The following is a 17,429-nucleotide window of genomic DNA, read 5'->3' as shown; positions in this document are numbered from 1 at the left end:
CTAATGATATTATCAAATATGTTGAAGAAGCACTTGCTTTACGCCATTCATCTACACTAAGTTTGATGAAATGCTTGGAGGATACTATTGATTCTCAGAGAGCTAAAACCAATACTATAGCATCAACCTTACATGGAAAACTATCATCAGAAGGTCAAGGGGATCTTGACACTATAGGTACTGTACTTTAGCTACGGACATGAGAACCGTAGCTAAAAATTAGGATATAGCCACGAATATTCTTCTATCCGTGGCTAACAATTGAACTTTAGCTATGGATTGTCCATGGTTAAAAGTTGTTTGTCCGTAGCTAATAGCTATCTATAACCACGGTTTTAGGTACCCGTCATTATAAGTTTAAGTGACCTATAGCTACGGTTTTTGTGCGTATCAAAAAGCATTTTTTCGTGGCTAAAAGCTATTTATAGCTATAGCCACGAATTTAGTTGTCTGTGGTTATTGATCTTTATGTGAGGCCCAGATGTGAATTTGCATAGGCCTCCGTAATTGTGCCACATGGCACACTCCAATTTGAACCCTGACATTGTGATTAAAACGCTTTAGAAAAGGCGCGGGCAACTCTCCCGCGTGGGTTCAAAGAACCAATTTAGGCTCTTGTTCTCAGTCATTGAATCCATTTCTTTTCTTCTTATTCTTGTGTGTATAACTCTCTTTCCTCTTGTCGAAAAAAACCCTTATTCTGTTCTCCTTCAACCACAAAGATTTCAAATGAAATCAACTCACTCTATGTTGATTCTCTCAATCTTTATACAAATGGAGCAGCAACGAAGGGGACTGTAGCAATGGCAGGGTTCTCTGACTTTAGATGAACAAGAATATGGTAATACCTCTGAAAGAAAGTGCCACTTCCAACAAGGAGAATGTTGTTCCCAATGTTCCGAACGGCAAAGAGAATGCAGAGATAGTGAAGGTGAGTTTTCTTAATAAGGGTAAATAGTTTCTTGATGGGAAAACTTCTCATTTTGTTCCCAATAACAGGATCGTGTGGCCATCTTCTCTCCATCTATGTATGCAATTGAATGAGCTTCATTTAACATTTAGGTTAAAGCTTCGGGACTCCTTATATTTTGAAAATTCAAACTTGTCCAACATGTGGGGTTGAGATTCAGAAGTTGTACCTACTTCTTGGTTTATTCTGCCTAATAGATTAAATACTCTCATGAATTTTTTCTTTGAACTTATGCTTGTGGTTAATCTAAATTGTTGATGTACCTTTTTTTTTGTTTGTTCTATCTTTCCAAAATATTAGAGGGTTTAAATGTATGATCTTCCAATTCCTCCTTATATATAATTGGCTTATGATTAATTTTTGTTTCCAGCTAGAAAATTTACATCCTTTTTTCAATGGAGTTTCTTCCCAATAGGATTCAATGTTGAAGGGGGTATTCTTTTTGTTAATGGTAGACCAGCTTTGGTATGTATAAGTTACTAAGTCAACATCTAATTTTTCTTAGTTAATGTTAAGGGGAAACGGGTTACCTCCTATTTCGCATTATTTCCAATAAAAGTTTCAACTTGTACATTTTAAAATTTGGCTTTTGAATTTCAGATTTAGGTTCAAATTGAGCTTGACCTAGATTATGTGTGCCAATGGAAATTTATGGCTTCATTGGATTATTCACTTCTACCCATGTCTGGCACTCCTTGAAATCTGCAACAATAGTGATGGATTTTCTTCACACTCCAGTGTCCTACTCTTCCTAGCTTATGCCCCTCTCTAAAAGGACACTGAAACATAAAATTCTTTATTCATCTTTGTCGAAAAAGTTTGCTGCTAAAACTCTAGTACCTCCTTTGCACTCTAATTCGTCTCACCCTCTCTTTTTTCATTTCTTTGCCCATGTCTTTCTCTTTTTGAATGAAATAGTTTTATTACTAGAAAACCCATTTTAAATGTTCTCCTCATATTCCCTTTAAAGATGCAAAGTTTTAAATTATTTAATGATAGAGAATATCTAAAACCTTGGTTTTTGATTTTCATTTTAATTAATTTTCCTCTTTTTTAAGTTTCTTCAACAATTTAACTCAAATTTCCATAACTTATTTTAGGGTTTTGGTTTTCCCTTGAACTTTGGTTTGTTTATAAGCTTAATCACTCGTAGGAATAAGCTGGCTAGGCAAAATCATTTGACCAAGGGTAAGGGCATTGGAGGCTTTGTAGGATTCATCTTTGTGTCTATATCTTAAGGGTTTTTGTTTCCTTTTGGATTGATTCCCAAAACATCCTTATAATGCTGTGTGATTGTTGCTTCTTCTTGACAGTGCTAACTGACAATGGATACCTTTTGAAGAATTGGAATCACCATATTTACTACTCATGTTCTCATGCTTGTCAGGCCTAGATTTCACCATTGGATCGAATAATGTAATGACCTTCTTTGAACCTTAAATCTAATAAAAGAATTACATTTTCTGAAATGTCTAGTCCAACATAAACTAGACTAGTGTATATAACACCAATGAAACATTTGACTTAAAGTGATTTAAGTGTTGGTCTAGTTTGGCTTTTCATGTTCTCTATCTGGATTTATAGAACAGTCTTCACCTTCCAATAATAGATCATTAACTCTCTTCTCTCTTAAAATATTGGGCGAGTACAGTCATCTCATGAGAACAGCTCTTCGCATGATTGTCTTTTTATGTAGGACAAATCTCTCACACTAAATCGTTTTAGCATTTCGTGAAAACTAGAAAAATAGACATCCTCCCAGTCCTATGGGTCGTTTCCTATGTCTATGTCCATGTCAGAACTTGAATTTAGGCATGATTGATTTTGTACCGGTTTTGGTGCCACTAGTGGCGCTGAATTCAAGGGTGGAGCAGGTTTTGGTGTTGGTGGTGGTTGTTGCTAATCAACTTAGTGACTTAGTTCAATGAGCTGTAGCTTTACTGTGTTCACTTTGTTTTCAGTAAATTGTTAATAGGATTAAACTTATTGCAGATGCTCACTATGAATAATTCATTTTCACTAACCACTACTAGGGTCTAATAAAGAGCATATCTCTGTCAATTGTCTAACACTTTGTTCCAAATTAGAATTCATGGATCACACTCTCTATCTGTTTATGTATTATAGACATGAATGAAGTTTATTTAATGTAACATCTATCTCATCATCAATAAATATCTATAATGAGTTTTTGGAGCCTTTTTCCTTCTCATGTGGCTTTGGTTTAATGATCATACATGATTCATGATGTTTTATGACTTGGTTTTAAATAAATGGGATCAAATATAGTTTATATGGCATAAAAAAAATATAGTTTATAAGGACTTCAGTTTTCATGCACCAACTACAGTATTAATTGCAAAGCTGCCTTATTCTAGGGGAAGCTCATCTTGTTGTGCTTGCCTCTAAATAGAGACATTATTTCAAGTGGTAACCCATATTCCCTTCTAAATCTCAACATTCTCCCAATTAAGTTCTTGTGCAGGATGATATGGTTGAGAATGCAACTTTAACTAGCCACGCTACATGAATTAATTGGATATATTAATATACCACTCTTTAGTTAGATAACCTGAAACTCTAGTCATTCTTGAGCATGAGTTTCCATTTCCCATGGTCTTTACCGACACATATGGGTAAAACTAACTAGGAATTTTGAATTTTTGATTATGGAATTCATTTTTTGATCCATTCCTACGATTCAAATCTAATTCAAGAATGAAATTTGTGTGTGTCTATATATAGTCTTGCAAGCTAATTAAAATTTGGTTTTTATAGGTTTATTTCTCTGCACCTTAATTTTAATATAAGAAAAATAATTTATCTTCTATGAACAAGTTAAATGCTAATGCATAAAGTCATTGAGGAAGAGCTTACAGCTTGGTAGCACATCTTTATTATTAGTAAGATGCTTCAACTTTTCAGTATGCATCATACCCCTCCATATCTAAAGGCTCTTGGTTGTTCCTAGTCTGAAGAAAACATGTTGAAGTCAGATGTTTCTATGATTAGGTTCTCATTCAGATTGATTTTTTTTGAGATTTTCTCATTTGTTGTAGAAAACAGTTATAAGAGGTTAACATATAACCTCTTGTTTATAGGAACCTTAATTGCATGATAACTAATTCTTCTTGGGGCCTTATTTGTACGATCGCTCATCACCAATTCATCATTTTGAATGGTAATTTTAACAAATGAGAGCTAAACTGTAAATGTCTAATTATATCCTTGCTTAAATTTATTGCACATACAGAACATGCCTATAGAAAACATGGCTATGGGGATTCATGTCAGCAATTCGACATCTAAATTACAAAGAGACCCACTTTAAAATCTTATAGGAAGCATGGTGATACTATGTAAACTATTCTACTCCAATGTAGTTCTCGTTTAGCAAGTCTGTAAGTAGCTCATCCACTTTAGTTAATCTCCTTGTTCTTATCCAAGATTTTCTTTTTCATTCTTAATTAATCTAATAGTCTTCTTGGCTCTTACATTCTTTAAAGTATACAAATCAGGAACCTTTCCAGGTTAGAATTGTGAACCACCGGAAATATATTTAAAACCCATTGGCTTATTAGGTCAAACCAGCAGTTGAACTGAGAACCATCCAACCAGTTTAACTAGTTCCAATATTTTTTCATAGCTTTATTATGTACTTATCAATTTATTTATTGTATCCATACCATGTTTGGTTCTTTCCATCACATGGTCTTATACGTGCTTTTCTTCTTTAATTGAACTATGACTATTTGTTCTGTTAATTAAAAAAGTGGTGTTGAAGCCTTCAACCTCTTGGGGTACAAACATGAACCAATTCAGGTAGATGTGTGATCCATGGAGGATAACTTCTAGACTAAGAGAGTCAAATGGTGTCCAATAGGAATATGAAATCATGTTTCCACATAACAGAATTTGGAAGAAGATACAATGGACCCCTATTAGGCTCACTGGTTATCCTGTCCACAACCCAGAAAGCTTTTTACCATTTGCCTAAGACGAGTGACTGTGGAGCAATTCTAGGACAAAGTCTGAAGAAGATGAACTATGCAAACCAGTTAGGGCTCAACTAGTTTCAAATTGGGCTTCCATTTGAAATCAACAAGAATTCTTGAACTACACAAAGCATCAAAACTCTCAAATCCATTGTGGTCACATATCCTAAACCCCTTTTAACAAAATGGGTATCAGCTGGTTTGATTCCCAACCATTTCAAATCTGCTTAGCTTGATATATCTCTTGTACTTCTAATTTGTTTAAACATTAGGCTTGGAATGAAGTTGGTAAATTTATATTGCATAGCTAATAATTAGATTTTCATACATGATTTTATATCTCTAAAAATGTGATTTCTAACTTATATTCTATTATTTTCTTATAGGTTAAACATGCTAAAGGAGATGCTTCACATGTGCCGCTGAACACCAATTTGATCAAATTTTACACCAAGTTTTTTTTTGGTGTGTGTGGTGGGGGGGATTGAGTTTCATGTATTCAAAATCCTTGAATTTGTAATAGATTTTAAACACATGGATGTATTAAAACACCTTGAGATGCAATTCATTTTTCATTATAAAATATTTTATTGGAATTTTGCATTCAAGTTTCATCTTTTATTATGAATGGAATATGTCGTGCCTTTATTTGATACAGGAAAAAAATGCCATCAACCATATATCAACAATTTTAGCTATGAATAGTTTAAAACCGTAGCTATGATTCATGTTTTTTTTGCTAGCCTGCTTAAACCGTGGCTATAGGTTCTTATTTTATCTACCGACAACCTTAGTCTGCGGTTATAGTTTTTTAATTTTAGCTACGATCAAAGTATATTGTAGGGATAGCTTCATATTTTAGCTACGGTCATCTCCAAACCGTAGCTACAGATCTAAATGTTATAGCTTGAGAATTTCAAACTGTACCTATAGAACAATATTTAGCTACGATTGTAAAACAAATTGTAGTTATAGAGTCAAATTTGTAGCCACGGTTGACTAAAAAACCGTAGCTAAAACTTCACATATAATAGCCTCAGACATAGACCGTAGCTATTGGTTAGTTTTAGCTATGGATAATAGCATCCATAGCTATTACCTATAGCCACCGCGACTGTAACTACTGTTTTGTGAATTTATAGTTATGATTTTGTCCGTAGCTATAGGTTTATTTTCTTGTAGTGTGATAATGAGAATCTCTCTTTTAGTTCATCTTCATTTGCTTCCTTAATTTGGCTATGTATTGCCGAGTACAAATGTTATAATTTTATTTTGTTGATTCTCGTACAACTGCATAAGATTGATGATTTGATGAAAGAAGAGGCTAACAATCTAAGAAAAGGTGATTGACATTCCACTTGAAACACAGAGAATATGCAGATGAGATTCAAAATCATATTCACAGCCGTACATCGGACCAATCTGAAATAGGAGGCTAGTGATTTTTCAACAAATAGAATGATCATAAGGGGCCCACCTTGGAAAGCCAGAAGCTGTTGTGTTTCAGCCCTCTCATGAGTTGGACCACTGGCTTTCCGAGCTGGACCCCACACGAGTTATTTTTGGTGAAAAATCTAGAGCCCAAATTGGTTGTGTATACCTTTCTATACCGCCTCGACTCCTCGTCCTCGGTTTGCAATGAGATTGATTTATTCCATCATAATCTTTTTTTTTTCTCTGTCTCTGAGATTGATTTTTCCTTTTAACTATCTAATATTCTTGTACCTTTTCAATCTTGTTCGTAAAACTAGGTATCATGTTTTACCAGGCATTTGGGATGATAATCTTTTTCTATTGTTTGCATGTGCAGGGAACTGAATGACAACATGCTCACAGGGCAAATTCCACCTGAGCTTGGAAAGCTCACTGACTTGTTTGACCTGTATGTCTTGATCAACACAATTGCTTAACTTCTTGAATTTTTTCAATCGGATACAGTTGTCTTATATCATTCAATTCAGTTACCAGTGCAATATTTTCTAACAGAAATGTGGCTAACAACAATCTTGAAGGGCCAATTCCTGATGATCTTAGCTCATGTACAAATCTCAATAGCCTGTAAGATAATAGCTTTAGGGTGGCAGGGGGAACGGGGAAGAGTTTCACATAGACGAATATATACAGGCACCCATTCCTTAAATAAGATAGATGATGTATGGGAAACAAGAGTATGATGTTATCATGAAGTGATCATTGATGGTGCTTTTCTTTTTCCAAAGAACACTTGCAGGGGAGCTAAGGACTGGGTGAAATGGGAAGAATCCCATGGAGAATATGATACAATATTGTAAAGCCTCTGTTGGCAAATGTCCAAGAACTCACATTGCCAAAGACCTGGATGGCAAATGCCAAAATCTGAAATGGACTTTCCATGTTCAGCAAGTAAAGCCTTTGTTGCATAAACAAATCTAAAATGTCTAAGAACCCACAATTAAGTATGTTTTTTTATCTAGTAATTAAGTTGAAGAAAAATATATTTATTTGCTTATGTTATTTTGACGGTTTGGATTTGATAAAAAAAATTTGATTGTAGGATATGATTAAGGTTTTTTTGAAGAGTTTAAGGAAGCAAGAAATTGTGTCCAAAGCAGTTGTTATAAGCAAAGACCCATGTAAAAAAGTAGGGGATACTGAATTGGGTCAAGATTTTTGGGAGGTATATGTTAAGGTACCGATAATTTGTGAGGAGCCTTTAATAAGACCCCATGGATGTCATAAGACAATTGGAATATCTGTTGGAGCTACTATTGCTTGGTTTTTGTTTTTGGTAAATATTATAAATTTACGTATAATTATTTTTATTTCATTTTTTGTTGCTATATGTGATTAGATAGTCAATGGCTATTAATTTAAAAAAAAGTGTACCTATTTACTTTGTTTTTTTTTCTTTTTGTTGCTTTTTTTTGTAGGTTATAGAGGAAGAAAGGATTGGATGAAGATTACAAAGAGCATTTTTTTAGATGTTAAAAGGAATTTCATTTGGACTACTCTATATTTGATTTGTAGGTTGTTAAAAAAAGAAGTCATCTACTCAAAAGGAAGAATGAATATAATGAGGGCTGAATGTTGTGTTTTTTTTTTTTGTTTTTGTTCTTAAAATGATGATGGAAGTCAAATGGAATTTTATGGATGAGATGTATCTTTTTGGATTTTATATATATTTTCATACATGTTTTATGTTTTGATTGAATATATTTTCATACAAGTGTATCAATTAGAGTTTTTATGTAGCAATATTCACAATATATTGCAATTTTTTAAAAAAATTTTGGAACTTTTTTAGAGGCGGCCAAAAGTGCCTCTAAATATTAAAGCATACATATTTTTCCCTTTTCTTAGATTTCTTTTAGAGGCACATAAAATTGCCGCAAAATCATTTAGAGGCGTTCAAATGCGCATCTAAATTGAACTTTAGAGGCACTTTTAATTGCCTCTATACAGGACTTTAGCGTCAGTGCAATAGAGATAGTCGTATGTGCCTCTAAAAGTCCAATTTAAAGGCAAATTTATAATCCGCCTCTAATGCTCAACCAAGCACTTCTAAAACATTTAGCGACAGGGCTTTTAGAGGCACTTACCTGGCTGCCTCCTATTTCCTTTAAAGGCATTTTTTAAGCTTTAAGAGACAGTTATTGCTGCCTCCATAGATGAATTTTCTAGTAGTGAGGTTAATGTATGATTGACCTTTGAGCTTGCCTTTGTGATTAAAAAAAGACTATGTGTGGTTGTGCCTCTACGGTGTTAGTTCACTCTCGTAGTCTCTTCGAAGAGTTTCTTTCAATTTCAAAAAGGTAAAAAGGAAAAATGCTTTAGGGTTTCCACCCTCTTGGGTTAGAGTAAGTTGTATATAATTACAGCAATACCCCTATTGTGGTAGTCCCTTGTATATAATAAAAGAGGTATTATGATCCAACGAGTCGGATTAATATAAACCTAACACCGACCTGAACCTAACTTGGGTTAGAATTCTAGAACCCTAACTCGACCCTAAACCCTATTTAGCTGCCTCAAACCTAATCCAGTAAGGTCAGGCCAAGTCGGTTTTACCGTTTAACTCGACCTATTAACACCCCTAGTTGATACATGTAAGTTCTAACACTACATATTATCTTGTTTTGTATTTGACATGAAAATAGAATTCAAATTGATAAATTAATTGGTAAAAATGTGTTATTCAAATTTGACTATTAATAAAATTTGAATAATCCGAATTTTATTCAATTAGAACAAATCTCAAATTCGAATTTGGATTTTCGAATACCGTTTACATCTCTACTTTAAAGGCTCCAATGGCTTTAAGTAGACTTGAGCAGTTTCACATGGTAATAGCCAAATAAACCATGAAAGGTTTAAACATGAACATTAAAATAAAAGATTAAATATTAGTAATGGTGGTAGTTGTATTTTAAATTTTTTGTTTGTTGTAAGAATCTACTAGGGATGTATGCAAATGCTTGCTTAACCTCAATTCAACTTAAGATTGGTAGTCAACTATTCAAAATAAGCAGTAAGATGACTTCAGCTACCCACTATATGATATGTTTAATCTTAATTTGTATTACAATAAACTATTTTCTTTTTTATAAAAACAATAAATTACATGAGTCTTAAGGTCTCTTATGTTGTTCTAATGAAAACAGGCGGCAGAAGGTAAGTGAGTTTACAAAGGTTACATTGAAATTCTTATGATACGCTTATCTTATGATAAGTGAGCATTATAGCTAGATGTTTAGATTTTTCATCTTCATTCAAGTAGAGATAATGAAGAAAGCATTCAACTTTTCATAGGTGATTAAATTTGTTGTGTCCACCTAATTCTTGGTGTTAATTATATTCATCTATAGATATATATATATAGATGATGCAACAATTACAAAAGCCCATCCATTCTAGCATTCATTTAGCATTAGAAACTTGCAAAGAAGCTCCCATACACTATTAGTCTGGTTTTAATGACCTAGAACCCACTAAGGGTTTTATAAATTCTCTCTCCAAATTCTATTGACTTAAATTTAGTAAGAGAATGCTGTTTGTGTAGATGTTCTAGGTTGAACGTTTGCCAAAATTTTGGATGGGCCATCAAGTTACTTTTAATTTTTCTCTTATTTTTATTAACCAAACACAACACATTTCATTATTAGGTCTTTCCACCATGTGAAACATTTTAGGAGATTAATGATATATTTTCCTTGTGCGAGAAAGAGTTTAGATGATTAACTCGATTCAATTATGAACTAAAAAAGAAAATAGAAAGGGCCAACTCCATTAGAGATTTGAGGTACCATTGATCACTGAAATTTAAGACTATTATGAGGCATCATTAATCACTCCATTATAAATTTGGTTGAGCGTGGATCTCCTTCCTACAAACTCTTCCCATATCCTTACCCACAAAACACTACAACCACACATTGGGAGTATCTCCTCATCATTCATGGGGAGATGTTCTTGATACATGAAGATAGTATCTTGTGGGCAGGGATGTGGGGAGAGTTTGTGGGTAGAAAGATAAAAAAAATTCTTTGAATGTGGTTCAAATAGCTTAACCAAATAATAAATAAATAATAACTTTTTTTCCTATTAAAGAAATACTTAACCAATGAACTTTCAAATTACTACTTAGGCTTAACTTGCATTCCTATAGGTTCTTTAGAGTTTGCAATCATTTAAGTCTTAAACACTTGATAATTATTTTTCAAGAGTATTGTTTTAATTGTATCAACCGCACAATGGGGATTGGGGTATTAGTGTTATTTTGGCCTTTCTTAATGAATTGATGATCAACAATGATTTAAAAGAATCAAAAGTAGTGTGGATTTGATTTTTCACTATATCAAGCTAACAAGTAATATGATCACTAAGATATTCCAATGATGCTTTAAACTATGTATAAAGAAAAAGTAGTAAGGGGCAGGTTTTTTATCAATAACTTGTCAAAATATTTGATTATTATAAATAGATAGCATTAACATTTTTCAGAATCAATGAAAATGCATCAAGCTTATGAAGCTATTATATAGGATGAAATGTAGGCACAACAATTCCAATAGCAAATGAAATTCTTTCTGGGTCATGATGATAATATGCCACCTACTACTGATAATAATGGTAGTGTTACAACATCAAGTGGACACTCTAAAATTCCTCCATTAATTTGTTTATGCTTCCAAACTTTATTTTACATTTTTCCTATTTTTTTATGATTTCCTACTGTCTAAATGCAAAAAATACATCTTTGACATGAATAAATAGTGAGACTGGCAACTTTGAACCATGAACAAATAGAACATCTACAAGACTATAACTATGTATAATAATTTTGTCAGAGATTACTATACGAATACTCAATTAGTTTTGATAATTTTGACAATAATGATTCAATAATAAATATATTAAGATCTCAATTAAAACCATGTTTCATATTAGATGTGCATGCATGTCACATCTTAAATTTGTGTGTTAAAGATGCTTTAAATATTATTTCTCCCATATTCTAAAATTAGAAATTGTATTATGTACATTAGATGTTTTGGTACAAGAAAACAAGAATTTAAATATTTATGTCAAAAATATAGAAAATTTTGTATTAAATGTTCAATATAGGTGGAATTCCACCTATTTTATGTTAGAGAGTTCTTTTTTATACAAAGACATTCTTAATTCTTTTTAACTTTCATAATGATAAAATGTTCTACGATTTTATAACAAATGATGATTGGGAAATTGCGATTTGTATAGAAGATTTTTTACAAATTTTTTATGATACAACCATTGCATTTTCAGGTGTTTATTACCTAATTTCTTGTATTTTGGTTAATTAATTATTTATAATTAGTATTTTTTTTAATATAAAGATAATTTAAAATTTCAAAATATTATTGATGTAGTGGAAGTTAAATTTAAAAATATTGGAAAAATATTTTCCTCTATATTGCTTATCTATAATATTACATCCTAGGATTAGAAAAATATGATTTAGATGTTTTATTTGAATCTTATTATGAAAATATGAAAAGTGAAATTAAAACAAAAAAGATGTAGTGAATAATTTATTATTTGAAATGTATAATGCATATGAATCTCAATTATTAGGATATAAGAAAAACTTGTACAACCTCCACTATTGAAACCTCTAGTCCTTGTATAGTGTAAGAGTTAAAAAGGCAAAAGTCAGTTGCCACTACATCATCAAGTTTATTTAATGAACTTAATTTTTATTTACAAACTAATTTAATAATTTAGTAAATTATCTCAACTTGGATGAATTAAATAATTTTGATATTTCAGTCTAATGAAATGTGCATGAAAATATTTATCCAATTCTTGCTACCATGGCACACGATTTATGAACCCCTTCGATGTCTATAGTTTCATTAGAGTTTTGTTTTTGTGTAAGTATTAGGATATTGGGTAACAAGAGAAGCTGCATGAACGATGAAAGCCTAGAGATGTGTATTTTCTTGGAGGATTGGTTAGATGCTAAAGACAAGTTGCAAAATTGAGGAGGGCATGACACTTCACTCGATATTTCACCAAAAGCATATGATCTAAATCAAGATTAAGGAGATGGAGGGGGTGGAACTTGAAGAAAATAATGAAGTCAATAATATTTTTTTTGTATACTCAATAGTTGTACAATGTTTTCAAAATTATTGTAAATTTTATTTTTAATTTTATGTAAAAGTTATTTGTGACTTTTTAATAGTCAATACAACTGTAAAATTTTATTATATTAATCTTTTAATCTATTCCAATTCTATTATATTTTTTTTCATTTTTTTACTTTGTCTTCATTAAATTCAAATAAAATAATTTTTTTGCAATTTTCTTTTGAACTTGTTATCTATTTTGCATTTTGTTAAGTGTTTTTTTGTTCAAGTTTTATTTTTCTCTAAATTTTTATCATTTTTTACTTAGTAAAAATGGAAAAATAACAAGACAAACAGAAAAAGGACCTAGCTCAACTTGGTCCAAGCCTATGGCTCAACCTAGCATGGTATAGACCTGCCTAGGCTTGTTTCGAGCATGACCTTTGAAGGGTTCTGGGCCAGGCAAGCATGAGCCACCCAGTCCCACATGCCACATGACACGCCCTGCCAAAGTGTGGAAGACCTACAAAATCGTACTGTGTTGGCATGGCATGACCCACATTACACCTCTACTTTAGAGGTGTGACCCTTGGGGCCGAGCTTGTCAAGGGATTTTGGCCATGGGTCGTGCTGGCCCATGGCCTGTGTGGACTCCTATAGTTATAAGGGGGCATAATGGCAAAAATACCCCCAACAACTATGAACAACTATTTTTGGGGGGTATTTATGTATTGTACCAAATGGGATGCAATAAAATGACTAAAATGCCCCTTAATAGCTATTAACAACTAGTTTATAAGAGGGAATTTCAAGTAAAGTGATAAATAAACATTGTAAATGACCAAAATACCCCCCTCAACAACTATAAACAACTAATTTAGGAGGATATTTTGATAAATTCAGTTATTTCTAACCTTTATAAACACCTAACTCTCACCCATTTTCATCACAACAACAATCAAATACAATCTCTTATTCTCATACTCTCATACTATCAATCTCTAATACTGCTATACTCTCATAACCTCTCTCTCTCTCTCTCTTACTTTTTTAATTTCAATAAGAATGAGGCTTGATCAAGTGTCTCAAGTTGAAGTTGGCAATTTGGGAGACTTAAAAGCTTTGCATTCAAGTTGAAATACCGAACTGACAGATTGGACTCTGAGGATCGGAAGTACAATTTTTTTATTTTAGATTTTAATATTTATTAAAATGGTCGGTTCCTCTTAGATGACCTTTCAAACCCAATCTAATCCTACTAATTTTAAGGTACTAAGAAAAAAAAATCAATGATGTTTGGAATTATTTTACTGTCGAGGATGTAGCGGAAAAGGGCATGAGTGCAATTTATAATAAATCTAAAGATGAATTTTGCTATCAAAGTAGTGTTGGCATTGGCCATTTGAAAAGACATTTGCAAACTGTCCAACATAAGAAATTTTGATATTTTAGCTTGTGGAAAGCACATAAAAATAATTATCCTATGCTTGTTGCTATGGCACATGATTTACTAACTCTTTTGGTGTTTGTAATAGGGCAAGTTAGGCCAGGTTAAGTTGGGTTGGGCCTAACCCTAGCCTGACCCTAAGTTTTGAACCCCCAATCCTAACCCTAACGTAACCCCACCATCAACTCAACCTACCTAAACCTATCCCTAACCCAACCCAACTCGAAGTTGGGCTACCTTGAGTTAGACCCAACCCAACCTTTTTCCCATCCCTTAAAATCTCATAGAATTTCTTAATCTCAAATCTTAACTCAACTTTCACTACATATATTAATCCTATGTTTTATTAGCATTTGTTTGTTGATATATTTATTGGTTCTTTTAGTACAAAATTCAAAACAAATAAGTGTTTGAAATGACTAATTTATTATGACTTATGACTTATGATAAATATTTTATGGACATCAAGATATGAGTGACAAACAAGAGAGAGAGAGAGGATGAAGAATAAAATATGTCATTAGGGTTCTTGTCTTTCAGATTAGGATTAGGTGAAGTGATTATTTTAAAGAAAGACATGATAGTATGTGGTGGGGGTTATACAGCTATCATGCATCTAAACAAATCAATGTATGGTGTATCAAATTATAACATAGATTTATATATGACATGTAATATAGAGTCGGGTTCAGATTGGGTTGGGTTGCTCGATGATTCAACCCTAACCCAACCCAAAGTAAAGTTGGGTTCATGAATTTCAACCCTAACCCTAACCCAAGCATCAATCCAACTCAACCCAACCCAACTTTTTCAGGTTGGGTTCGGGCTAACTTGGCCCAAGTTGTAGCCTTAGGTAGCATTTGATTGCACTTTTTAGAGGTCTGAATCTGAAAATGCTGCTTTTTAGACCTCACCCCTTGTTTGGTTTTACCTCTTAAACATGGTCTGAATCTTATATTCAGATATGACAATAATAGACATTGGGTCGGCTCTTAACGTGCTCAGACGCATTTTAGAGTCGGTGCAAGGTCGACTCTACCCTTCTATGTTTTTAGAAATGACATGCGCTACCCTTGATTACCCCCAAATCTAAAAAACCTAATCATTTCACAGGGAGGAAGAATGCATCTCTCGCTCTCGCTTAGGGAGGAAGAACGCCCCTCTCTCTCTCTCTCTCCCTTCCTTGTGTTCCCACCACCGCCACCGCCGCTGCAAGTTGCAACGGCGGCTCTCTCTCTCCCCTGTCTTCTCTCTCTCGCTCTCGCTCTCTCTCTATTTCTTGCTCTCTCTCGCTTTCTCTCTATCTCTCTCTCTCTCCCTCCCTCCCTCCCTTGTGTTTTCACCACCGCCACTGCCGCTGCAACATGCAACAACGGTGGTTTAGTGAGTAAAAGTATTTAATTATAAATTATTTTTATTAATTATTAATTATTTTAATAGTTTTTATTAAACATTAATTATTTTTATTAAATTTACTTGTGTTAATTATTACTTATTTTTATTAACTAGTAATTTTTAATTATTTCATTAATTTTTAAAAATTATTTTAATTTTTATTTGTGTAAATTAATAATTACTAATTATTAATTATTTTAATATTTTTATAGTCATTAATTATTTTTTTAATTTTAATCATTTCATTTATTAATTAATAATTAATAATTTATTATTTTTATTTGTATTATTTCAATATTATTTTTATTTGTATTATTTCAACATTTACAAATAGTTTGTTCTAAGGGTAAAATAGTAAAATCAGTAAATTTCAGATGGTAAAGGGTTGGTCCAACACAAACAAACTTATGGATTCATATCCTCTAAAAAGTAAAAAAGCATATATGTCTATTTTCAGATTTCAGACATTTTTAATATCTTTTTAACTTTTTAGATCTGAATTTTCAGATTTATCAAATGCCACCTTAGTCTACAATAGCATTAGAATCTTGTTTTATACATGAAATAGAGTTCTAGATGAGAGAAGGAGCCAGATGATAGATAAAACATTGAAGATGTGCATTTAGCCAAAAAGATTGGTTGCATGCTGAAGATAGACTGTAGGATAAAGGGCATGACACATCACCCGATATATTACTACTTGGTGGGACTTGAAGAATTTTTTTGTTGAGATTTTTATCAATTTTATTTGTACCTTGTAAGTTATTTGTAAATTTTTTCAATTCCATTGTAAATTTTTATTTTCTATTTATAGCATTTTAATTTCCTCCTATTTTTTTTCAATTTTATTTAATCATTTTATATTTTATTGTATAAATTGATTATTCATATCGAATAAAATTTTACAATGATTTTTTTTCTTCAAATTGTTGTTGTAATCATTGAATTTGTAATTGTTCATTATTTTTTGCTTTTGAGTTTTTATTTTTTGTACTGAAAACAGAAAAAAAGAAAATGAAATAATATGGATGAGTTTGGCCCAAGGCTCGCTACGGGCCACGGGCCTTGGCTTATGCTAGGCCATACCCCCAATCTACATGGGCCGTGCTGGCACAAAAACGTGGGCCGTGCCGATACACCTATACTTTTAGTGAGTTTTTATTTTTTTTGTACTGAAGTCTACAATATACCTGTTCATGGGCCGGGCCGGGTTGGGTTTTCACTTTGTATTAACAGATTTTTCTAAGGCCCGAGCCCGGCCCGAATAAAAAGCCCGAAGCCCGGGCCTGGGCCCGAGCCCGAAATTTAGCCCACTATTACTACTACTGAAGCGGCTGAATATATATATATATATATATAGAGAGAGAGAGAGAGAGAGAGAGAGAGAGAGAGAGAGAGATTATAAAGAAAAGAATAAAAAATGTATATATTAAATTATAAATATATATTTAAATAAATATTATATTATTTATATATTTTATATAATATATAAAATACATATTATATATTTTATAAAATATATAATGCTGAGTCAGGTCGAGTCACACTTGGGCTGGGCTTTTTTGACAAATCCCGAGCCTGGCCTGAAACACAGTCGGACTTGCTGTGTTAGGCCCGAGGTCAAGCCCGTGGGCCTAATTACATGACCAAGCCCGATTGGGGTGCGGGCTGGGCCATCGAACTACCCGGCCCATGAACAGGTCAGTATGAAAACAGAAAAAAAAAGCAAATGAAATGATCAGTCCGGGCCACGGGCCTGGGCTTGTGCTGGGCTCTACCTCCAACCCGCATTGGCCGTGCCGGTACATCATTACTCTACTAATAGTAGGAGATCCGGTACCTTCACAAGATCCTCAGTAGGGATGGGTTTTGTAGGAAGAACTTGCCACGTGTCAAGGTTGGGAAGTGGAGAACAGCAGAAACGGACTCGAGAGTCGAAAGAGACAAGACGCAGGAAAGCGGATGGAAAGAAAGGTCCATTCCTTCCTCTGTTTCTTGCGTAGGAGAAAAACAAAACATTCACACCAACGACC

At 33.1% G+C, this 17,429-nt stretch overlaps 1 long non-coding RNA gene across 1 annotated transcript; it reads left to right on the top strand.

The window, feature by feature from the left end:
* The first annotated feature begins 483 nt into the window (after positions 1–483).
* Positions 484–5,573, top strand: LOC148801227 (uncharacterized). The gene is made up of 2 exons (XR_016084322.1): positions 484–931; positions 5,352–5,573. It is a non-coding gene; the product is annotated as an uncharacterized LOC148801227 (long non-coding RNA).
* The last annotated feature ends 11,856 nt before the right edge of the window (positions 5,574–17,429 follow it).

The sequence above is a fragment of the Nelumbo nucifera genome, chromosome 3 (genome assembly GCF_055504915.1).
Source record: "Nelumbo nucifera cultivar China Antique chromosome 3, China Antique-T2T, whole genome shotgun sequence".
Taxonomy (NCBI): Eukaryota; Viridiplantae; Streptophyta; class Magnoliopsida; order Proteales; family Nelumbonaceae; genus Nelumbo; species Nelumbo nucifera.
The sequence above is the reverse complement of the archived record's forward strand: the minus strand, read 5'-3'. Positions and strand labels throughout refer to the sequence as shown.